The 26,102-nt window shown below is 46.9% G+C and overlaps 1 long non-coding RNA gene across 2 annotated transcripts in view; it reads right to left on the reverse strand.

Moving 5' to 3' along the window:
* Positions 1-6,128: 6,128 nt before the first annotated feature.
* Positions 6,129-26,102, reverse strand: part of LOC137524756 (uncharacterized) — a 49,648-nt gene continuing 29,674 nt past the window's right edge. The window contains exons 1-3 of one of the 2 annotated variants that reach the window (XR_011022774.1): positions 11,794-11,962; positions 6,527-6,592; positions 6,129-6,439 (exon numbers count right to left, since the gene is read on the reverse strand). This is a non-coding gene — a long non-coding RNA (uncharacterized lncRNA). Of the gene's footprint in view, positions 6,440-6,526; positions 6,593-11,793; positions 11,963-26,102 lie in introns of those variants that run through there. The other variant, XR_011022773.1, reaches the window with a different exon arrangement.

A 26,102-nucleotide genomic window follows, 5' to 3' on the forward strand; every position in this document is an offset into this window, starting at 1 on the left:
TAGCGGCCGCTGCTAGCAGCGGCCAAAAAAAATCAGGAAACCGCCTGGAGTCCTGGACCCTGTTGGTGGTGGCGGAGAAGGCAGTCAAGCGGCCTGGGGGCAGAGGTGCTGTGTGGGGAGTGACTTAGTCTTGGAGCAGGCAGCCAGTCACACGGCGTGCAGGCAGAGATGCTGTGTGTGGGGACTGACTTAGTCTTTGGGCGGGTAGTAGCCATCCGGGATCCATGCCTCATTCATTTTGATAAAGGCGAGGTACTGAACACTTTAGTGACTTAGGCGACTTCTTTTCTCAGTGACAATGCCTCCAGCTGCACTGAAGGTCCTTTCTGACAGGACGCTTGCGGCAGGGCAAGACAGAAGTTGGATGGCAAATTGGAAAAGCTCTGGCCACAGGTCAAGCCTGCGCACCCAGTAGTCCCAGGGTTCATCATCGCTGCTCACAGTGTCTACATCCACACTTAAGGCCAGGTAGTCAGCTACCTGCCGGTCCAGGCGTTGGTGGAGTGTGGATCCCGAAGGGCTACGGCAAGGCGTTGGACTAAAGAATGTCTGCATGTCCGACATCACCATGAGATCGCTGGAGCGTCCTGTCCTTGCCTGCGTGGACATGGGATGAGGATTACTGGCAGTGGTACCTTTATTGCGTTGTGCTGTGACATCATCCTTAAACGCATTGTAAAGCATAGTTGCCAGCTTGTTCTGCATGTGCTGCATCCTTTCCGCCTTCAGGTGAGTTGGTAACAGGTCCGCCACTTTGGTCTAGTAGCGTGGCCACCCAGTACAGCTCATTCCCCTTGAGCTTTTTTATACGAGGGTCCCTCAACAGGCTGGAAAGCATGAAAGACGCCATCTGCACAAAGTCGGATCCAGACGTACTATCCATCTCCTCTTGCTCTTCCTGAGTGACGTTACGTAAGTCCTCTTCCTCTCTCCAGCCACGAACAATACCACGGGAACGTGGAGCAGCACAAGCCCCCTGTGACGGCTGCTGCGGTTGTTCTTCTGCCGCCGCCTCTTCTTCCTCCACAGAAACACCTTCCTCATCATCCGAGTCTGACTCCTCTTTTTCCCCACACGACTCCTCTTCTTCCTCCTCCTCCCCCCTCTGTGCTGCTGCAGGTGTTGAGTAAACATCTGGTTCAGATGAAAATTGCTCCCACGACTCTTCCTGCCGTAACTGTTCCTCTTCACGCTCCTCCACAGCTTGATCCACCACTCTACGCACGGCACGCTCCAGGAAGTAAGCGTAGGGGATCAAGTCGCTGATGGTGCCTTCACTGCGACTCACCAGGTTGGTCACTTCCTCAAACGGCCGCATGAGCCTGCATGCATTTCGCATCAGTGTCCAGTTGTTGGGCCACAACATCCCCATCTCCCCAGATTGTGTTCTTCTACTGTAATTGTACAGGTACTGGGTGACGGCTTTATCCTGTTCTAGCAGGCGAGAGAACATGAGCAGGGTCGAATTCCAGCGAGTTGGGCTATCGCATAGCAAGCGCCTCACCGGCAAGTTGTTTCGCCGCAGAATGTCCGCAAAGCGTGCCATGGCCGTGTAAGACCGCCTGAAATGCCCACACAACTTCCTGGCCTGCTTCAGGACGCCCTCTAAGCCTGGGTATTTTGACACAAATCTTTGAGTGACCAGATTCAACACATATGCCATGCAGGGTACATGTGTCAGCTTTCCCAAATTCAAAGCGGAAAGGAGATTGCTGCCGTTGTCATACACCACATTGCCGATCTCCAGCTGGTGCGGCGTCAGCCAGTGCTCCACCTGTTTGTTAAGAGCAGCCAGGAGAGCTGGTCCAGTGTGACTCTCCGTTTTAAGGCAAGACATGTCTAAGATGGTGTGACACCGTCGTACCTGGCATGCAGCATAGGCTCTGGGGAGATGGGGCTGTGTAGCGGGAGAGGAGATGGCAGCACCAGTATAGTTGAACTGCCAATTAGCCAAGAAGGAGGAGGAGGACGACACTGAAGAGGATGTAGCAGGAGGAGTAGGAGGAGAAGGAGAGGAGGTTGCAAGAGGCCTGCCTGCAAGCCATGGAGGTGTCACTAGTTGGTCCGCAGCGCAGCCACATACTCCCTGCTTGCCATCGTTCACCAGGTTGACAAGATGGGCTGTGTAAGTAATGTAGCGGCCCTGACCGTTCTTGGCAGACCAGGTATCCGTGGTCAGGTGGACCCTTGACCCAACGCTTTTTGCCAGAGATGACACCACTTGCCTCTCAACTTCACGGTACAGTTTGGGTATCGCCTTTCTAGAAAAATACGTGCAGCCTGGTATCTTTGACTGCGGTGTCCCAATGGCCACAAACTTATGGAAAGCCTCAGAGTCCACCAGCTTGTATGATAATAGCTGGTGAGCTAATAGTTCCGCCACGCCAACTGTCAGACGGCGGGCAAGGAGGTGACTGGCAGAAATTGGCTTCTTCCGCTCAAACATTTCCTTCACGGACACCTGGCTGCTGTGGGCAGAGGAGCAGGAACCGCTAAAGGGCAGAGGCGGAGTGGAGGAGGGTGGCTGTGAAGGTGCAAGGGAGAAAGCGGCTGAAGATGCTGCACCTGAAGGAGGAAGAGGAGAAGGAGGGTGGCTTTTCTTTTGTGTGGTTTTGCTCAGGTGTTCTTCCCATTGCTGTTTGTGCCTTTTCTCCAGGTGCCGTCGTAAGACACTTGTCCCTACGTGAGTGTTGGCCTTTCCACAGCTCAATTTTTGGAGACAGAGAGAACAGATGGCTTTACTCCGATCTGAGGCAGACACACTAAAAAATGTCCACACCGCTGAGCCCCCCTGGGGTGATGGTACTATGGAGGCCTCAGATTCAGCAGCTGACGTTGAAGGGCATGTTGGCTGGCTGTCCATAGCTGGCGATACATGGCGTCGGACACTGCCACCAGCTGTTTCTGAGGACAAGCTCCCCCTGCTTCTTTCAGGAGCTCGTCTCCTCCTACTCCTCTCTTGACTCCCCCTCCAAACTGTCCCCCTGTTCATCTCTTCTATTTGGAACATACTTGGCATCCGTGCAATCATCATCATAATCATGCTGCCCAGCTTCACTTTCCACAGACACCTCCAAAACTGCACCAACAGCAGGTACTTCATCATCATTATCCTTCTCCATTACGTCCATATTGTCGCCTAACTCACACATATGAGGTGGTGTAACTTGCTTAGCGCCTTCATATTGTTGTAGCAGTAGTGGCTGTGAATCAGTGATTTCACCACCAAATAACTCCTGCGAAGTGTCAAATGCAGCGGATGTGGTGCTTGTAGTAGCGCTGGTGGCTGCGGAAGATGAGGTGTTCTGTGTTAAATAGTCAACCACATCCTGACAATTTTGCGAGGTGATGGGACGTGCCTTCTTCTGAGCACTGTACTTTGGGCCAGGGCCGCACGAAATCACATCAACACGACCACGCACACACCTGCCAGGTGGCCTACCTCTGGGTCTGCCGCTACCTCTTCCGTGACCTGGTTTGTCCATATCGGGGGGGAGGGGGATAAAGTGAAAGGTATGCACTGATTTGACTAATACAATGTGCAGTCACACAGGTGAAGCAGTTAACAGGTATGCACAGAGTGGTATATCACACTGCGTGCACTCACGTAGGTAGGTGGGTTCACTGAACCCAACAGCTAGATAGGTATATGCAGTAATGGGTATTACAATGTGCAGCTGCCTATCACACACACAGGTACAGTAGTCACTGAATGTGCTGGGCCTGGGCTGGCAGTGGCACTGCACACAGTATGAATTACAAAAGCTGTCGACACAACACAAGTGCAGTAATGGGTATTACACAATGTGCAGCTGACTGACACAGGTAGTCACTGACTGTCTGAATGTGCTGGGCCTGGTTGGCAGTGGCACTGCACACAGTATGAAATACAAAAGCTGTTGCCGCAACACAATTGCAGTAATAATGGGTATTACACAATGTGCAGCTGATACAGTTAGTCACTGAATGTGCTGGGCCTGGCTGGCAGTGGCACTGCACACAGTATGAATTACAAAAGCTGTTACCGCAACACACGAGCAGTAATAATGGGTATTACACAATGTGCAGCTGATACAGTTAGTCACTGAATGTGGTGGGCCTGGCTGGCAGTGGCACTGCACACAGTATGAATTGCAAAAGCTGTCGCCGCAACACAAGTGCAGTAATAATGGGTATTACACAATGTGCAGCTGATACAGTTAGTCACTGAATGTGGTGGGCCTGGCTGGCAGTGACACTGCACACAGTATGAATTACAAAAGCTGTCGCTACAAAACAAGTGCAGTAATAATGGGTATTACACAATGTGCAGCTGATACAGTTAGTCACTGAATGTGCTGGGCCTGGCTGGCAGTGGCACTGCACACAGTATGAATTACAAAAGCTGTTGCCGCAATACAAGTGCAGTAATAATGGGTATTACACAATGTGCAGCTGATACAGTTAGTCACTGAATGTGGTGGGCCTGGCTGGCAGTGGCACTGCACACAGTATGAATTACAAAAGCTGTCGCCGCAACACAAGTGCAATAATAATGGGTATTACACAATGTGCAGCTGATACAGTTAGTCACTGAATGTAGTGGGCCTGGCTGGCAGTGGCACTGCACACAGTATGAATTACAAAAGCTGTCGCCGCAACACAAGTGCAGTAATAATGGGTATTACACAATGTGCAGCTGATACAGTTAGTCACTGAATGTGCTGGGCCTGGCTGGCAGTGGCACTGCACACAGTATGAATTACAAAAGCTGTTGCCGCAACACAAGTGCAGTAATAATGGGTATTACACAATGTGCAGCTGATACAGTTAGTCACTGAATGTAGTGGGCCTGGCTGGCAGTGGCACTGCACACAGTATGAATTACAAAAGCTGTCGCCGCAACACAAGTGCAATAATAATGGGTATTACACAATGTGCAGCTGATACAGTTGGTCACTGAATGTGGTGGGCCTGGCTGGCAGTGGCACTGCACACAGTATGAATTACAAAAGCTGTTGCCGCAACACAAGTGCTGTAATAATAGGTATTACACAATGTGCAGCTGACTGACACAGGTAGTCAGTGTCACTAGTCACTGACTCGCTGTCTGATTGTGCTGGGCCTGGGCTGGCACAAACACAGTATGTATTATCAAGGCTGTCTATAATGCAACACAAGTGTCAGTGACACACAGAAAAAAAAAATCGCAAGAACAGGATTAGCTCTCAAAAGAGCTGTTGTGGGGTGCTATTTTAGCAATAAGAATCAGCCAGGAGCAAGCTAACAAGCCAAAAGCCTAACTAATCTTTCCCTAGGAGAAACCGTCTGCAGCAGCTCGCCCTACTCTCACTATAGCAGACACACGAGTGAGTGTAATGGCCGCCGCTTCCTGTCTTATATACAGGGGGGAGTGGCTCCAGGACTGAGTGTAGCGTGATTGGCTACAATGTGCCTGCTGACTGTGATGTAGAGGGTCAAAGTTGACCCTAATGGAGCATTATGGGGGTGAACCGAACTTCCGGGAAAGTTCACCTTTGCTTGCGAAGGCGAACCACCCAAAGTTCGCCTGAACCATTCGCGTGGGAACCGTTCGGCCCATCTCTACCGGCTGGTCTCCCTTTTATCATCAGTCTTCTGAGTGCGCTCTTTTTGTGTTTTTTTCTCCCTACCCCATGTCCTTTATAGATTTCTCTGCCACTGCAAGTGGACCACACAGAGCAGCACCAACTTCCATCACCCAACACATCCTCTACATATAGCAGACTAATTTTATCCAGCTCGCTTCCCCTGTTCTCATTTCAGCACGGGGGTTATTTAAGTTTACCCATAAATGGAAAAATCTCTTTTGTCTTATTCAGATGTGTGTAATATATTTTCTTTCCGCTTTGAGGTTGATTCCTCTGCTTCCTCATCCGATTCCCATTTTATGACATCTCTTACTGATTTAATGAAGGGTTGCACCAGGGCAAAATCGAAACCACATTGTAGAGAATCCTCCAGTGTAGCTTCTGCAGAAGTTGAAGCCTGTGGTTGTTGGTTGTCAGTTTGAATTGTATGCAGATTAGCAATGTATGATTGCATAGATTCTTGCACCGCTTTTTTAATTAATTCAGACACATCTAATGAGGACTGCATCGGTTCTCCTGACATATGAGTGAAGCAGGATGCACACACCAGTTTTCCAGGCAACACTATATCTCCACATGCCCAACAACCAGACATCCTATGTGAATAATCTTCTGGTGAATAATTTCACTTGGGCGATCTATTGCGTCTATGCGAAGAGTAGTAATCTGAGTAGTCATCAGAACGATGTCTGTGGCGAGAGCGTGATCTGCTCCTGGATTGATGTCTATCAGATCTGAAAGAGTAGTAACGTAGTGGTGACGATGTCTTTGTAGCCTTTCTTCCTTCTATCTGCACATTTCTGCCACTCCTCTGCTGTTGATCTTCTGGGCTGTAAAAATAATAGTCATATTATGACTATAAACTCAGAATATAGCCCCCCAGCCAGGATAGAATACTTACCCTGAATGGCACCTACCTATCAACATTTTGCTGATCTGTGATGGGCGCAGCAGTGTCCATAGGAACAGAAGACAGAGCAGGACTGAAAATAATAGGCAATAGGTTAGAAAGAAACTTCCAATAGATAAAACATGGGCAATAGGTTAGAAAGAAACTTCCAGTAGATAAAAAATGAAAAAAAATTCTGAGCTGAACCCAGAACAATGTCATCCTATGAGGTGAGGACAAGAAACAAAGGCAGCAAGCACCTCCTCTCAAACTCATTTCAATATTTACTGGTCCTATGAGGTAGTGGGGGTGGAAACACTACCCAATGTGCTGCCATGGAGGCATAAGGAAAAGACTTTATAACGCGGGAGTGTTACAACCCACTGTGAACCTAGCCTAAAGGGAAAAAGAGTCTATCCAGACTCCAGGTGACAGATAAAAGCACTTTGCATGACGTTGTGTGTCATAGACTCTCCCCAGCTGCAGAGTGGGTAAAACTCAGTGATCCACGCAGTCCTGCATCCTTTATTCGACTTTGTCAAATTCCATGTACCGACATGTCAGCAGGATACTGGCCAAAATGCAATACTTCGGATTACTCAGCACAAAGATTTTACAGCTTATTGGATACAGCTGAGTAAGGTATTTTGAATTTTTCTGACAATTCTTCATCATTCTCTCTTTTCTATATTTCTATCCAATCCAACTGCTAGATATATTTGTTTGGCAGTTTTTACCTCAATAAGTTTGTATTATTTTGTTGAAGCAGTTATAACCAGGGCTGTGGAGTCGGAGTCGTGGAGTCGGGCAATTTTGGGTGCCTGGAGTCGGAGTCGGAGTCGGGAAAAAATGCTCCGACTCCGACTCCTAATGAATTTGTAACTGTAATTAAAATAGAAAATATGATAAAATGTTCTATTTCTCAGATAATAGTCATTAAAAATAATGTATATATACAGTATATATACAGTAATAGCTGTGCTTAGTCCACAAAATGAAATAAACCAATCAAAATTAGTTACTTGTGCTGCTTCAATAAAGCAGTCCCCGTATTTTTAAGGTCAGATATACATATCTGATTGTGACTGTATATATGATGTGTACACAGCAATCTCTTATATATACTAAATAACATCTATGCTGTAAGAATAAAGCCTGATGTGTAGCTGTGTCACTAATACAGATGGTCAACGAGATGGAAATAATTCTGCATTGATGCTGATTTATGGAAATATATGCACTCTCTTTGCTGATGAAATCAAATAATTTGATATGTTGTTAAAATTTGGTTTGGTGACTACAAATTAAAGGGTAAATGAGACGGATGAAAAGTCAAGTTTTATACATACCTGGGGCTTCCTCCAGCCCCCTTCAGGCTAATCAGTCCCTCGCTGTCCTCCACCACCCGGATCTTCTGCTATGAGTCCTGGTAATTCAGCCAGTCAGCGCTGTCCGGCCGCATGCCGCTCCCATGGCCAGGAACATTCTGCACCTGCGCAATAGTGCTGCACAGGTGTAGTATGCTCCTGGCGGCGGAGTGTGTGCACGTGCACTACGCCCGACTGGCTCAAGTACCTGGACTCATAGCAGAAGATCCAGGTGGTGGAGGAGGACAACGAGGGACTGATTATCCTGAAGGCGGCTGGAGGAAGCCCCAGGTATGTATAAAACTTTTTTTTTTTTTTGTATGTATAAAACTTTAATTTCATCTGTCTCAGGTTTACTTTGTTACACAGTAGTACTATACTCTACATATGCACTCCCCACAGAGCTGCAGGGAATCCACTGAGAATGCTGTGCACATTGAACACAGAGGTGTTGTCTGTTTACAATCTCCTCATTCCCCTGCAGAGTACCTGCACATCATTCTTACATGTACCCACACTTACATTGCCTAGGGCCTGATAGATGTTCTTTGTTCCGGTTTGTACCTTTTACAAGTACTCTTACCAAGGACTAGTTTTAGTCTAAAGGGAATAAATATAGTAGTCTACATATCCTTCTCACTTCAGTTGTCTTGTAAAATTCCTAAGCGTTGGTAGTTAAGAGACGAATTTCATGTTACATACTTTTAATCAACAAAATTGTAATATGCAAATTAGAGGAGTCGGAGTCGAGGAGTCGGAGTCGGTGGAATCCTAAACTGAGGAGTCGGAGTCGGTGGATTTTTGGACCGACTCCACAGCCCTGGTTATAACAATTATAACAGGGTGATGTAACACATCAATGTCAGTACAGTTGGGTGAACATTGATATATAAGTACAGATAATAAACATATAAAATACTTGAAATATGATGTGAAATAATGAAATATAGATATCTATATAATGCTGAAAGGTTTTCAAGATCTACAGCAATAATATCTAGTATTTTCCTGATCAGAGCATAATCTTATTAAGCGTTGTATTGCCCGAGATTAGTCTCCTCTCTAGGTGTCGAAACACATCATGTCAAGAGAGGGGTTGTCTGTTATAGGGCAGTCATAGAATGGTTTTTATGCCCTGAGACTGAGAGAAGAGAAGAGATAAGTCAAAACTATCAAAACTATCGGAATGGTAACTAATAGCTATCAACTAGTAAGAAGTAGAGGAAACTTAGCTACATTGAAATCTGCATCCTGGGGACGGTAGGGTAGTTCTGAGTGAGCTAGAGTGTTAATAGGGGAGTTAGTGGTGTTGGTGGGTATTCATTTATTGGTGATTTATTACTGGGTTTATTGGTGGTGTAGTTTTTGCTTCTATTAATTATTATGTTGGGGATCATTTACTCTGTGGGGAAATCTGCTGGCCAATCAATTGTAAATTCAAGTATAGAAGGAGATGACGTAAGCGAGGTTTTACGGTCGTTCAGACTACGTTCCATGCGTAGATTTAGGTCTACTGTGTTTCTCAACTGATTCAAGAAAGATGTGCGTGTTGCCCCAATTTTGTAGTATGAGGGATCTAGCCGAGGAAACAATATGAGTTATGATTGATCTGAATTTGGGTGGAAAATTTTCTAGCCCAATGTGAAACAAAGCCAGCTCAGCTGGTATTATTGTTGGTTTGGAGAGTATTTTGCCTATTAATTTAGATATTGAGTCCCAGAATGTTTTAATTTTTGGGCAATGCCATAAGATGTGGGATAGTGAGCCAACGTTACCACATTGCCTCCAACATAGAGCTAAGGCCGAGTTGTCAAATTTAGCTATTTTTTGCGGGGTATAGTACCATTTAAGGAGTATTTTGTGTATAGCTTCCCTATGATTGGTGCAGGCAGAGAATTTGTACAAATTGCGAAATGCTATCGAGATGTCAGAGGGGGTAATGGAGCAGTTGAGGTCTTCAGACCATGCACGGGTATATTTATGGAGGAGCGACTGAGTATTTGTTGTTTGGCAGTTTTAAAGGGGCACTACAGCGAAAAACTGTAAAATTTAAAATATGTGCAAACATACACAAATAAGAAGTAAATTTTTTCCAGAGTAAAATGAGCCATAAATTACTTTTTTCCTATAATGCTGTCACAGTAGGCAGTAGAAATCTGACAGAAGTGACAGGTTTTGGACTAGTCCATCTCTTCATAGGGGATTCTCAGCAAGGCTTTTATTCTTTATAAAGATATTCCCTAAAAAGGATTTAAACAATGATGCTGGCCAGCTTCCCTGCTTCCTATGCAGTTTTTTGGCAGTTGGACAGAGCAACTGCCATTCACTAAGTGCTTTTGAAAACAAATATATCCCTGAGAATCCCCTATAAAGAGATGGACTAGTCCAAAACCTGTCACTTCTGTCTACTATCTACTGTAAGTGACAGCAACATAGGAGATAAGTAATTTATGGCTCATTTTACTCTGGAAATGTACTTCTTAATTGTATATGTTTGCACATATTTAAACTTTTACAATTTTTTTGCTGTAGTGCCCCTTTAACTAGTTAACAGCTGAGGGTTTTTCCTCTTGAGGATCAGAGCAATTTTCACCTTTCATCGCTCCTCCCGCTCGACAATAACTTTATCACTACTTATCACACATAAATTATCTATATCTTGGTTTTTTTCATCACCAATTAAGTGTTCTGGGGGTGATATTTGTTTCCAATAATTACTTTCTTTGTTTATGCATTTTAAAGGGAAAAGCAGAGGAAAAAATACACTCTTTCTCCAATATCATAGTTTTAAAATAAACAATGCTATTCTAGATAAAACCCACACATTTCATTTGCCCATTTGTTCTGGTCATCACAACATTTAAATTATGTCCCTAATACAAAGTATGGTGACAATATAATATTAACCTCCTTGCCGGTTTTCCCGACCTGAGCTCGGGGTAGAAAAAATAAGCTGTTAGCGGTGATCCCGAGCTCAGGTCGGGGTAGGCATTGCAGAGATTTACCTGTAGTTTTGGAGTCCCGTGCGCGATCTCGCTGCGCAGCGGGACTCCAGCCTCTCTCCCCGGCAGTGTGGGGTCTTTCCCTGGCCCCCCGCTATTCTTCTGGGGACCCGGCAGCCAGTTGGAGCAGCGCAGCCGTGGTGGCAGCAGCAGAGCGGTGGTGGCAGCGTGATGTCATCGGGGGCGGGGCTAATATTGAAAACGAACTTCTCTATATTAGAGAAATATAGAGAAGTTCGTTTATATGTATATTAGCGCCATCTTGTGGGCAAAGAGAAAACTGCAGCACAGGAGCCCAGGAAGGTACTTTTTTTTTTTTTTTTTCTGCAGATCTCCCTGCCAGAATGATTTTTTTCAGGTTTTAGGGTCTGAAAGAGTGGAAAAAAATTGCACCGCTTTTAGACCCTAAAATCTGGAAATAATCAGACCGCCAAGGAGGTTAAGCAATAAAGGTGTATTTTTTCAATGATGTGTTTTTTGTTTTCTCATTGTACACTACCATTGATTACAAGCCCTTATTTACAAAGATAACAGTAATACACCCTCATGGCATCCATATTTAATAAAAAGCTGAGTCCCGGGGTGCAGAGCCAGCTATGGAGAAGTAAAGACGTGTGTGTGCCGAGCTCCTACAAAGATTCCTGCTTTTTTCTGGATCAGCGTGGCATGAAGGGAGATAAGAAAGCCCCTGCTGTGGATCAGTGCCTTCCAACCCCAACTCAAAGGCCAGTAACTCGCTATTTTCAGACACTTGGTCCTGCTACTGAGGCCTCTAACATGGCGGACAGCGCACCTTCTTCCTCCAAGACTTCCACCTCCTTCAAGACGGGCCCGGCGGTGCTCTGCAACCTGGAGGATATCTGGAAGTATCTCCGCAGCCTTCCTACCAAACAAGATCTGGATGAGCAGATGGAGTGGATAGTTACCTCCATTAAGGCAGAGATAGCTGCTATCCGCACCGACATTACAGGCCTCTCGGATCGGGTCTCCACAGTAGAGAGTGGTCCGATGGCTTTACAAGCAGACGTGATGCGGCTGAAAGAAGCCAAGGAGCGACAACTCTCTTACAACCGCATCCTTAGAACACAGATGGAAGACCTGCAGAATAGAAATCGCCACAACAACATTAGGGTCCACGGTGTGCCTGAGACAGTACAACCTGATGCTTTCACCTCCACGCTACATGCCATCTTTAACCTCCTTGGCGGTAACCCCGAACGTAGTTCGGGGTAAGCCGCTGGAGGGTGCCGCCCAGGCCCTGCTGGGCCGATTTGTTTAATTTTTTTTTTGCTGGACGCAGCTAGCACTTTGCTAGCTGCGGCAGCACCCCGATCGCCGCCGCCGCCGCGCGCCCGATCGCCGCTATCCGGTGCGGCGCGCGGCCCCCCCCCAGACCCCGTGCGCTGCCTGGCCAATCAGTGCCAGGCAGCGCCGAGGGGTGGCCCGGGACTCCCAATGGCGTCCCGACGTCAGTGACGTCGGTGACGTCATCCCGCCCTTCGCCATGGCGACAGGGGAAGCTCTCCAGGAAATCCCGTTCTTTGAACGGGATTTCCTGATCGGAGATCGCCGAAGGCGATCGAAGAGGGCGGGGGGATGCCGCTGAGCAGCGGCTATCATGTAGCGAGCCCTGGGCTCGCTACATGATATAGAAATTTTTTTTTTTTAAAAACTGCTGCGCTCCCTCCTGGCGGATTTTTTTATACCGCCAGGAGGGTTAATGGAGTTCTGAATCGCCCAGCAGACCAGCGGCTTAAAGAGAATCTGTATTGTTAAAATCGCACAAAAGTAAACATACCAGTGCGTTAGGGGACATCTCCTATTACCCTCTGTCACAATTTCGCCGCTCCCCGCCGCATTAAAAGTGGTTAAAAACAGTTTTAAAAAGTTTGTTTATAAACAAACAAAATGGCCACCAAAACAGGAAGTTAGGTTGATGTACAGTATGTCCATACATAGAAAATACATCCATACACAAGCAGGCTGTATACAGCCTTCCTTTTGAATCTCAAGAGATCATTTGTGTGTTTCTTTCCCCCTGCATCTCTCATGCACTGAAGTTTCAGGCTGCTCGTTTCTTCCTGCAAACAGATTTGCCCTTGTCTGTAATTCTTCAGTATGTGAAAGCCCAGCTGTAACGATCGGTGAAGCACAGAGAGGTCTGATTACCGGTGATCTGCAGTATCATGGGGAATACAGACGTATACCAGATTATAAGTGATCTGCAGTATCACCGATAATCCGATATACAAGCTAACCTCTGTTCACCTGAGTAGAGTGTAGTGTTTTGGTGTAACAGTAACACTTTGAGGACAAGCCTCAGCGCAGTCAGAAGTACAACGCAGATTCCTTCCGCAGACCTGAGCTCTCCAAGACGGGAGGAGTCAGACCGACAGTAGGAAGGATTGTCTGAAAGTGACACTCAGGAGGAGGTGCCACTGACAGGACGGGGAACCGCCTCCAACAGTGAGGTCGGTTCTCGGACAGATAAAGTACAAGATCAGGAGGCAGAGGCGGGGTCTAGGTACAGGCAGAGTTCGGCAACGGGGTATCAGATATATCGAGGTACAAAATCAGGAGACAGAAGCAGAGTCAAGGAACGAGCCGGGGTTCGGCAGCAGAGTATCAGAAATATCGAGGTACAAGATCAGAGTTCAGGAGGATAGTCGAGCAGGCAATAGGTCATAACAGATAATCACAATCAAACTAGTACTTTAGCTATCAACAGAATCTAGCTAAGTGTAGGATTACAGCTCCAGCTGGTCCCGGCACACTTGCGGATCTGACTACGGATCTGGGTGCTCCCACATATGTGATCGCAACGCCAGACACCCGAGGAATGACCAGCCAGCAGTATATATACACATATCCCTCTCCAGCACCTCCCACAATGCTGGACCAATGAGAGGTGAAGCCAGAGTCAGCTGACCAGCCTGGTCAGCTGACTACCTCTGGCTGTCATATAAACCCTGCCTGAGTGCGCGCGCGCGCGTCACTCTAAATCTAGAGGGACTACATGTCCCAGCCACATCAGCCCCGCTCTGCGGTACCTCCGCAGCGGGGGTATGCGCGCTAACCGCCGCGTCCAACGCGGCGGTTTCCCCGCGCTCCGCACAACCTTGCACGGAGACAGCCGCCTCATGCTGAGAGGAGGCGGCTGCCTCTCCGTGTGTGTGACCACTGTGCGCGGAAAGAGCCGCCCACCGCTGGCTCATGGTGGCGGCTCTTCCGCGCTTTCTCACAGTACCCCCCCCCCCGAGGAGTGGACTCCGGACAGCTCCCTCCAGGTTTTTCTGGGTGCAAAGTGTGAAACTCCCTTTTTAACTCATCAGCATGCATGCGCGTCCCTGGTACCCATTGTCTCTCCTCAATGCCGTACCCTTTCCAATGCACGAGATATTGTACCGAGTTTTGTACAGTGCGTGAATCTAACATTTTTTCCACCTCATATTCGGGTTGGGCATCTACCAACACAGGAGGAGGCGGAGTGGGACCCACCTGGACTGCTGGTTTAAGAAGGGATACATGGAAGGACCTTACCCCCCGCATGCTGGTGGGAAGATCAACGGTATAGGTAACATCGTTGATCTTCCTGGCTACCGGGAATGGACCCACAAACCTGGGACCAAGCTTGTCAGAAGGTTGTCTCAGGGTCAAGTGACGTGTGGACACCCAGACCAAGTCTCCAGGTCGAAACCTCCACTCCAATGACCGTCTTTTGTCAGCTTGACCCTTCTGACTCAAAAAGGCCTTTTCCAGATTACTTCTTACCGTCCCCCAAAGGTCCTTAAATGACCTTTGCCAGGTCTCCAGGGCTGGGAATGGAGTAGAGACTATTGGCAATGGGGAAAATTTGGGTGATCTCACCGTTACTACCTGAAAAGGCGAAAATCCGGAGGACGAATTTTTTAAATTATTTTGAGCAAATTCTGCGAAGGGCAAGAATCTGACCCAATCGTCTTGCGCCTCTGCAACATAGCACCTCAAAAACTGTTCCAAGGACTGATTTATCCTCTCAGTCTGGCCATTTGTCTGTGGATGGTAGCCCGACGAGAATGACAACTTTATGCCCATAAGCTGGCAAAAAGCCTTCCAAAATCGTGACACAAATTGGACTCCCCTGTCTGAGACTATGTTTTCTGGAATGCCGTGTAAACGGAAAATATGAGTTATGAATAACTCGGCCAATTCCTGAGCTGAGGGGAGTCCTTTCAATGGCACAAAATGGGCCATTTTGCTAAAGCGGTCAACTATCACCCAAATGACTGCCATGCCCTCAGATCTGGGAAGCTCACCTACAAAATCCATGGACAGGTGGGTCCATGGCTCACTCGGGGTGGGCAAAGGCTGCAAGGTACCGACAGGTGCCAGCCGGGAGGGTTTACTCTTGGCACATATCGCACATTCCCTCACGTATTCCTTGCAATCTGCTGCCAAAGAAGGCCACCAGGCGCATCTGGCTACCAGATCTTGTGTTCTAGATGCCCCAGGATGCCCAGCATTCTTATGCGCATGGAACATCTCTAGCACCTGGAGACGAAACGGTAGAGGAATGAACAGAACCCCTGCAGGCTTCCCTTCCGGGAAGTCTCGTTGAAAAGGAATCAAAGTCTCCTTCCAATCCTCCCAAGTCTCTGTTGCTGCCAGCACCAACCTCTGGGGAACAATGGTCTCTGGAACAGAGGGCTGTGCTGTCTCTGACTCGAAGCACCTGGATAAAGCATCCGCCTTAACGTTCTTGCTACCCGGGGTGTACGTAATAATGAAACTAAACCTAGAGAAGAATAACGACCACCGAGCCTGGCGAGGGCTCAACCTCTTAGCCCCCTCGATGTACTCTAGGTTTTTGTGATCAGTGTAGACCGTGATCGTATGCTCAGCTCCCTCTAACCAATGCCGCCATTTCTCAAAAGCTAATTTAATGGCCAGGAGCTCTCTGTTGCCAATATCGTAGTTCCTTTCCGCAGGGGAGAACCTACGGGAGAAGTAGGCACACGGGTGCATTCTACCCTGCAAGCCTGACCGCTGAGACAGCACAGCCCCCACCCCAACCTCCAAAGCATCCACCTCAACAATAAACGGGAAAGACGTATCCACATGTCTGAGGATGGGCGCTGAACAGAATAGGCCCTTCAGGGTGGAAAAAGCCTGTAACGCCTCAGGAGACCAGTGAGTGGTATCTGCCCCTTTCTTAGTAAGACTGGTAAGAGGAGAAATAACCGTGGAGTACCCCTTTATGAACCTTCTATAATAGTTGGCGAAGCCAAGAAACCGCTAAAGGGACTTCATGCCAACCGGCTGAGGCCACTCCAGGACAGCGGAGACCTTGGCAGGATCCATAGATAGATAGGCCCGTGGTGGAAATTATGTCCCCCAGGAAAGCGACTGACGTTACCTCAAAAATACATTTTTCAAGCTTTGCGTACAAAGAGTTCTGCCTTAGTTTGTTCAAAACGAACCTCACATGGGTCCTATGTTCAGAGAGGTTGTTGGAGAAGATAAGGATATCGTCTAGATAGACTAGAACAAATCTCCCCAACACCTCCCTGAAGACCTCGTTGATGAGTTCCTGGAAAACGGCCGGGGCATTACATAGCCCGAAGGGCATCACCAAATACTCATAATGCCCGTCTGGTGTATTAAAGGCCGTTTTCCATTCATCGCCCTTTCTTATGCGAATCAGGTTGTACGCGCCCCGAAAATCCAGTTTAGAAAAGATCTTGGCGTCAGTGATCTGTGTGAACAAATCGTCTATCAGAGGCAGCGGATAGCGATTTTTCACTGTAATCTTGTTAAGGCCGCGGTAATCAATGCAGGGCCGCAGGCCTCCGTCTTTCTTTTTTACAAAAAAGAAGCCCGCCCCAGCAGGCGACCGGGACGGGCGAATAAAACCCTTGGCCAAATTCTTCCTGATGTACTCCTGCATAGCAAATTTTTCGGGCCCCGACAAATTGTACAAATGACCCCGGGGGGGTACACAACCAGAACGGAGATCGATGGGACAGTCGAAAGGGCGATGTGGTGGCAACTTGTCGGCTGCCTTGGGACAGAATACATCCGCATATTCAGAATACTGGTCTGGTACACCTTCCACCTGAACTCTGGTTTGCCCCAATGTCAATTTTCCCAAACACTGATGAAAACAATGAGGTGACCAGGCAGTTAACTGACCCGTGGCCCAGTCTATTTGCGGAGAATGGATTTGCAACCACGGCATGCCTAGGATGATAGTGGAGGTTGACATATGTAACACAAAAAATTGTAATTGTTCCCCATGCAATACCCCTATGGTGACCTTCACCTCCGGGGTCTGTGACAGGACACGATTCCGTTGTAGAGGGGAATCGTCCACTGCCGTGACCTGAATGGGGGGTCTCACAGGGATGAGTGGAATACCCAACTCTTGAGCAAATTCGAAATTCATAAAATTAGCCGCTGAGCCTGAGTCAATAAAAGCCTCAGTGGCTACAGACTTCTTATCCCATGTAAGAGTACAAGGGAGAAGCAATTTTTTTTCTTTAAGAGGTGAAAATTGTGTGTAGGGTGTCACCCCCCACTACTCCTAGGCAAACTTGTTTCCCGACTTGTTAGGGCAGTTTCGCACCCTATGCCCTGCTGCTGCACAGTACAGACACAGCTGTTCCGTCATTCTCCACCTTCGCTGTACCTAGGTCAGTTTCGATCGACCAATCTGCATTGGTTCGGGCGGAGGCAAGGCCGGAGAGGGTGAGACAGGCGGAGATGGCGTTACTAGGGGTGCAGCGGAAGGTGCCGCGTAAGATGTCACCCTGACACGGTGACTGCCCCTAGTCTGCCTCTGATGGTGTAGCCTACGGTCAACTCGAATGGCTGATGAGATGGCCTCATCGACCGTTTTAGGCTCGGGTACAGTTAACATTAGATCGGAGACCTCCTCCGACAACCCAGACAGGAAATAATCCATCAGGGCATAGTTGTCGAATCTGGCGGTGACTGACCACCTACGGAATTCTGCCGCATAATCTTCGACCGAGCCTCTGCCTTGCCGCAAAAGTTTGAGCTTCCGCTCAGAGGACGCAGCAAGGTCAGGGTCGTCGTAAATTACGGCCATGGCCTTAAAGAATTCCTCTACCGAGGTCAGAGCTGTATCAGTGGGAGGCAGGTTGTATGCCCAGGACTGGGAGTCACCAGTCAGCAAAGTTTTAATAAAGATGACCCGTTGGGTCTCAGTCCCCGAGGATCGGGGTCTCAACTCGAAATACGATAACACTCTACTCTTAAAATTCCGGAAGTCAGACTTGTGGCCGGAAAATTTATCAGGTACGGGCATACGTATGTCATCACTAGGAGGGGATCGCACCGAATCAACTGACGTCTGAAGGGTTCGCACAGAGCCTGTTAGGGCATCAATTAAGGCTTTATGCTGTCCCAGTGCTTGATGGATGTTATCCACCGAAGTGGCAAGCACATTTAGAGGGTCAGCGCGTGCGTCCATCTGTTTTTTGGTCTGGCGTTCTGTAACGATCGGTGAAGCACAGAGAGGTCTGATTACCGGTGATCTGCAGTATCACGGGGAATACAGACGTATACCAGATTATAAGTGATCTGCAGTATCACCGATAATCCGATATACAAGCTAACCTCTGTTCACCTAAGTAGAGTGTAGTGTTTTGGTGTAACAGTAACATTTTGAGGACAAGCCTCAGCGCAGTCAGAAGTACAACGCAGATTCCTTCCGCAGACCTGAGCTCTCCAAGACGGGAGGAGTCAGACCGACAGTAGGAAGGATTGTCTGAAAGTGACACTCAGGAGGAGGTGCCACTGACAGGACGGGGAACCGCCTCCAACAGTGAGGTCGGTTCTCGGGGTCAGACAAACCAGGTCGTACACACACGGACAGATAAAGTACAAGATCAGGAGGCAGAGGCGGGGTCTAGGTACAGGCAGAGTTCGGCAACGGGGTATCAGATATATCGAGGTACAAAATCAGGAGACAGAAGCAGAGTCAAGGAACGAGCCGGGGTTCGGCAACAGAGTATCAGAAATATCGAGGTACAAGATCAGAGTTCAGGAGGATAGTCGAGCAGGCAATAGGTCATAACAGATAATCACAATCAAACTAGTACTTTAGCTATCAACAGAATCTAGCTAAGTGTAGGATTACAGCTCCAGCTGGTCCCGGCACACTTGCGGATCTGACTACGGATCTGGGTGCTCCCACATATGTGATCGCAACGCCAGACACCCGAGGAATGACCAGCCAGCAGTATATATACACATATCCCTCTCTAGCACCTCCAACAATGCTGGATCAATGAGAGGTGAAGCCAGAGTCAGCTGACCAGCCTGGTCAGCTGACTACCTCTGGCTGTCATATAAACCCTGCCTGAGTGCGCGCGCGCGTCACTCTAAATCTAGAGGGACTACATGTCCCAGCCACACCAGCCCCGCTCTGCGGTACCTCCGCAGCGGGGGTATGCGCGCTAACCGCCGCGTCCAACGCGGCGGTTTCCCCGCGCTCCGCACAACCTTGCACGGAGACAGCCGCCTCATGCTGAGAGGAGGCGGCTGCCTCTCCGTGTGTGTGGCCACTGTGTGCGTAAAGAGCCGCCCGCCGCTGGCTCATGTCGGCGGCTCTTCCGCGCTTTCTCACACCAGCCAGCTCAGAGGACGATTTATCCAGCTTGTAAAAGATAAGAGAGAAGAGAGAAGCTGCTCTAATCTAAATAACACACAGGCAGTGTGCATAGAGGGGCCTGGAAGGGGGAGTTCATAGCAGAACCACAACACTGAAGAACTTGGCAGCCTTCCAGACACAGGCCGACAAGTCTGACAGGGGAAAGATACATTGATTTATTACAGAGACTGTGATAGTACAAAGTGCTGCAGTAAGCCAGAACACATTAGAATAGCTTTTGGAACTTGTAGGATGATAAAAAACAGGATGCAATTTTTGTTACGGAGTCTCTTTAAGAGCCCTGCGGGCTGAGCCCTCCGAACAAGACCATCCAAGAGATATTATCTTCAGGCTGCATAATTTCACTTAGAAGAAGAAGATCATGGTGGATGCTCGTGATGCTGACTCCATCAAATGGTAAGGCTCGGTGATCACCCTGTTCCAGGATTTGGCACCCTCTACTTTGGCCCAACGTTGGGCTCTACGGCCCTTGTTACAAGCCCTTCAGCAGATGGGAGCGACATACCACTGGGGATTACCCTTTTAGCTGGTGATGAAGAAAGGATCACAGTCTTTCACTCTGTGGCACCTGAAGGAGCTACCCTATGCCTTTTTCTATGCCTCCTATGGACTTGTCCGAGTGGGACCCTGACGCGATGTGTTGGAGGTAGGACGCCCACAGAAAAATTGCGGACCTACCCATTGAAAAAATGTGAGTACTGGAAAGCGTCCTTGCCCCCCTTACTTACTTGTTGCTTAATCCCTGCGCTGACTGAGGGCCTCTCCTAGGCCCATTGTTTGTTTGCCACCACATTTGGCAGCTTTTTGCTGCAATGCAGTATTTCCACCGGGGGTTCTCTAACATTTGATCCCGCACTATCCTGAGCTACAGAGGGGGTGCCACCATAAATCTTGGTGGTGGGCTGCTTCACTTCACTGCTGGGAATTGTGAGCACTAATTATATTACATTGCTGTTTGTATATTGTTTTTTGCTGCTGCAATATCTGGTGGATTGTCTGTGTGGTTCATCTGATATTAAACAGCAAGTGTCAGTTTATAAAAGTACAATTTTTTTTTTCTTTTCCCTCTAGTTTGTTTTGCAGCAGGCAATTGGCTAGGGGGAGGGACTAGCTGCAACACAGGTGTTAAATTAAACAGGAAGTGTAGGCCAAACCTTTAATCTTGGTGGTGGGCTGCTTCACTTCACTGCTGGGAATTGTGAGCACTAATTATATTACATTGCTGTTTGTATATTGTTTTTTGCTGCTGCAATATCTGGTGGATTGTCTGTGTGGTTCATCTGATATTAAACAGCAAGTGTCAGTTTATAAAAGTACAATTTTTTTTTTCCCCCTCTAGTTTGTTTTGCAGCAGGCAATTGGCTAGGGGGAGGGACTAGCTGCAACAGGAGGTATTTGGTCAGCTTCAGGACTCAGTACTGAGCTTGCTCAGTCTGTGGCTTGCTCACTAAGTGGCTGCGACACAAGTGGCATAGGCGTTAAAAAGTGGCTGCGACACAAGTGGCATAGGCGTTAAAAAGTGGCTGCGACACAAGTGGCATAGGCGTTAAAAAGTGGCTGCGACACAAGTGGCATAGGCGTTAAAAAGTGGCTGCGACACAAGTGGCATAGGCGTTAAAAACAGGAGTTAGAACACAGGCACAAAGAGAGTGGTGAGAGGAAGTAGGTAAGGGAAAAAAAAAAAAAAAAACTTCAATCAATATTGTGGTTTTTTGCATTGGTTAGAATGTGCTAGGCACGTTGTGGTGTAGTCTTTAAATTTTGAGGACTCCACCCCAACTTCACTCACTCCACCTCCACTCCTCCACCCCTCCTCCTCCCCCTCCTCCCCCCCTCCCCCTCCTCCCCTCCCCCCCCCTCTTCACTCACTCCCCAACTTCACTTACTCTCCCTTTCCTCCTCCCCAGCTACACTCACTCTCCCATTTCATCTTTTACCACCACAGTTTACTTTAAATAATTTTTCCCCACACAAAAGTCATCATGTTGGACTATGCTGTACAGTGTACATCCTGCAACATGTATGCATGCCTTGATCAGCGGATTGAGGGTGTTTACTGTTGCCCTGGGTGTGTGCGTGTTGCTCAGTTAGAGGCGGAAGTCGCAGAGCTAAATAAGCATCTCGCAACACTGAGAAGCATACACAACATGGAGAAGAGCTTGGATCTCACGATCCAGACACTGGATGGAACCGTTGAAGATAAGGAGGGTGGAGTACAGCCGGACCAAGAAGCAGAGGCAGCCGCTAGTTGGGTCACAGTTAGAAGGGATAGGGGAAAAAGTGGCAGGGAGGCTAGTCCCGAGTTGTCCCTCACTAATAAGTATGCTTGTTTGCGTAATATTGGGGAGGATGATTCAGGAGTAGCAATGCTGCAGCAGGATGTGCTCCTTAGCAACCAAGGGGCAGACTGCTGTAACGAGAAAGGGAATAGGAGTGCAGCTAAGGCTAGACAGGTACTGGTGGTAGGGGATTCAATTATTAGGCGCACAGATAGGGTAATCTGTCGAAGAAACCGCGAATGCCGTACAGTCTGTTGCCTCCCGGGTGCTCGGGTTCGGCATGTAGCGGAAAGAATTGACAGATTACTGGGTGGGGCTGGGGAAGACCCGGCTGTCATGGTACACATTGGCACCAATGACAAAGTTAGTGGGAGATGGAAGGTCCTCAAAAATGATTTTCAGGTACTTGGAGATAAACTTAAAGCAAGGACCTCCAAGGTGGTGTTTTCTGAAATACTGCCAGTGCCACGTGCTACATCTGAGAGACAGAGGGAGCTTAGGGAGTTAAATAAGTGGCTGAGAAATTGGTGTAGGAAGGAAGGGTTTGGGTTCCTGGAGAACTGGGCAGACTTTGCAGTCGGCTACAGGTTCTACAGCAGGGATGGGCTGCACCTTAATGGGGAGGGTGCAGCTGCATTGGGGGAGAAGATGGCTAAACGGTTGGAGGAGATTTTAAACTAGGATCTGGGGGGAGGCGGGAGGATAAAGTCTCAATACATAGACAAGATGAGGTAAAAAGACAGTGGGAACCTATCATTATGGAGGGTGGAGAGGGGGGTGGGGACAGTGTAAAGATTAAGGAGGTTGGTAAAAATTCAAGTAGCCAATTTCATGTAAACAAAATTGGTAAATGTGGTGGTAAAAATATAAAGTGCATGGTAACCAATGCTCGGAGCCTTGCAAATAAAATAGACGAACTAGAGTTCATTCTGAATGACAAAGGCTATGACATTGTGGGAATAACCGAGACATGGATGGATGAAAGCCATGACTGGATAGCTAATTTAAAAGGATACAATGTGTTTAGGAGGGATAGAACAGGGAAAAAAGGTGGAGGGGTTTGTCTCTTTGTTAAGAATTCTCTTACAGCTGTCCTCAACGATGAGATGGAGGAAGATTGCGAAGATGTGGAGTCCGTTTGGGTAAATATTCATGGTGGAAATAAAAGTTGCCAATTGCTTATTGGGGTATGCTACAGGCCACCTCTTATTAATGAAGCTGCAGAACTGCGATTACTACAGCAGATTGAAAAAGCTGCAGGTAAAAATGAGGTCATAATTATGGGCGACTTCAACTTTCCAGACATTGACTGGAGTATTGAGGCTACCCATTCTGGTAAAAGCAGCAGATTTCTGGCAGCACTACAGGACAATTACTTGACTCAAATGGTAACTGAACCAACTAGGGGGAATGCGTTACTGGATCTGATCATTTCTAATAGACCAGATAATGTATCAAATGTGCAGGTTCAAGAACATTTGGGAAATAGTGATCACAACATGATAACGTTTGAGCTGGTGACTGATAGGCCACGGGGCAGCGGGACCACTAAAACTATGAACTTTAGAAAAGCAAAGTTCACTCAAATTAGGCAGGCACTAAGTTTGGTGAACTGGGATAATGTACTACAAGGGGAAGACACTGAAGGGAAATGGCAAGCTTTTAAACTTATACTCAATCAATACTGTAGTATGTATATCCCATATGGAAACAAAATGTCTAGGAATAAAAAAAGGCCTCTATGGATGAATAGAAAGGTTAAAGATAAAATGAAGAGGAAAAAGAATGCCTATAAGGTCTTAAAACAGGAGGGGACAGAGGCTGCACTAAGCAATTATAAGGAGTGCAATAAAAATTGTAAAAAAAGAAATTAGGCAGGCAAAGATTGAAGCTGAAAAACAAATCGCTAAGGATATCAAATCTAACCCAAAAAAGTTTTACAAGTACATTAACTCTAAAAAAAGAAAGGTTGACTGTATAGGACTCCTAAAGGATGAGGATGGGAACTCAATGGTGGATGACCAAGGTAAGGCAGAGTTATTAAATGCTTTCTTTGCTTCTGTCTTCACAAAAGAAACAGCACTGTTGCAAACTACAGAGGCGGAAGAGTCTCAATCTTCTAACTGTAATATTAAATACTTAACGCAGGAAGAAGTGAAGGCAAGACTAAATAAATTAAAAATAGACAAGGCACCTGGCCCGGATGGCATGCATCCTAGGGTCCTAAGGGAATTAAGTTCAGTTATAGATAAACCCCTTTATCTTATCTTTTGTGACTCTCTTGCAACTGGCAGAGTCCCAGTGGATTGGCGTACAGCCCACGTTTTCCCATTATTTAAGAAGGGCAAAAAATCTGATCCAGGAAATTATAGACCTGTAAGTTTAACATCAGTTGTATGCAAACTATTTGAGGGGTTACTAAGAGATACTATACATGACTTCATAGTAGAAAATAATCTTATTTCTCAGCATCAACATGGGTTTACTAAAGACAGGTCCTGTTTGACTAACATGCTCAGATTTTATGAGGTAGTGAATGCTAATATAGATATTGGGAATGCTGTAGATGTGATATACTTGGACTTTGCAAAGGCCTTCGACACTGTTCCCCACAAAAGTCTGGTGCAAAAGTTGAGGATGCAAGGACTGGGGAAGAGTCTGTGTTCATGGATAGGGAACTGGCTAATGGACAGAAAACAAAGAGTTGTGGTCAATGGATCATACTCAAAATGGGAGACTGTTAGCAGTGGGGTCCCACAGGGGTCTGTTCTGGGTCCAGTGCTCTTCAATTTATTTATTAATGACCTAGTAGATGCAGTAGTGAGCAATGTTGCTATTTTTGCAGATGATACAAAATTGTGCAGAATCATTAACTCTCAGGAAGATAGTGTCATATTGCAACAGGATCTGGATAGGATGGCTATATGGGCACATACATGGCAGATGAAATTCAATGTTGACAAATGTAAGGTCATGCATTTTGGACGTACTAATGGTCTAGCACCATACAAAATAAATGGGATACAGTTGGGGACATCAAACTTGGAGAAGGACTTAGGAGTACTCATTGACAACAAGTTAAATAATCGTACTCAATGCCAAGCAGCTGCAGCTAAAGCTAACAAAATTTTGGGATGCATTAAAAGGGAAATAAAAACTCGAGATGCTAGCATAATATTGGCCCTGTTTAACTCTCTAGTAAGGCCACATCTGGAATATGGAATTCAGTTCTGGGCACCACATTACAAAAAAGATATTGCAGTTTTAGAGCAGGTGCAGAGACGAGCAACAAAATTGATGCGTGGGATGGAAGGTCTCACTTATCGAGAAAGGTTAGATAAACTGGGTTTATTTAGTCTAGAGAAAAGACGCCTTAGAGGGGATCTAATTAACATGTATAAATACATCAGAGGGCAATATAATACCTTGGCGGATGAGCTTTTTGTCCCTATGCCTTCTCAAAGGACTAGAGGACATGATCTGCGCATGGAGGAAAAATGTTTTAGCCATTTATTTAGGAAAGGGTTCTTTACAGTAAGAGTGATTAAGATGTGGAATGCATTGCCACAGGAAGTCGTTATGGCAAACTCTATACCTGCATTTAAAGGGGGCTTAGATGCTTTCCTTGCGTTGAAAGACATCCATGGCTACAATTACTAGGTAATGCCTAATGATGTTGATCCAGGGATTTTATCTGATTGCCATCTGGAGTCGGGAAGGAATTTTTCCCTTTAGGGGCTAATTGGACCATGCCTTGTAAGGGTTTTTTCGCCTTCCTCTGGATCAACAGGGATATGTGAGGGAGCAGGCTGGTGTTGTACTTTATACTGGTTGAACTCGATGGACGTATGTCTTTTTTCAACCAAAATAACTATGTAACTATGTATGTAACTATAAATGGAGATCCCTGTCTATGGAAAATCAGGCACTTGTCTATTTCCTTTCCAACCTACAAGCTTTTACTTTGTTTTTGAGATCTTCATATTCCCTTATACGTTATACCTCCTCTGCCCAGAACTGCCTGCTACTCATATTCACACATGTCCCTAAATACAGCTAATAATCACAGGAGACTTCTTTATGTACTTATGTGTTGCTGATTACTCCCCATGGCATTAAAGTTCTGCTCATCTTCATTTGTGCTTTGAGAAGCTGTATGTGCACTGTGATTTTATATTCATAATTTAATAAGGTCTCTAACTATACGATTGATGCACTATTGTTTTTCCCACCTCATGACCTGCTTAAATACGTGTGGTAGTGGGGTGAATTGTTTGAT

Source organism: Hyperolius riggenbachi, chromosome 7, assembly GCF_040937935.1.
Source record: "Hyperolius riggenbachi isolate aHypRig1 chromosome 7, aHypRig1.pri, whole genome shotgun sequence".
In the NCBI taxonomy this organism is placed as follows: domain Eukaryota; kingdom Metazoa; phylum Chordata; class Amphibia; order Anura; family Hyperoliidae; genus Hyperolius; species Hyperolius riggenbachi.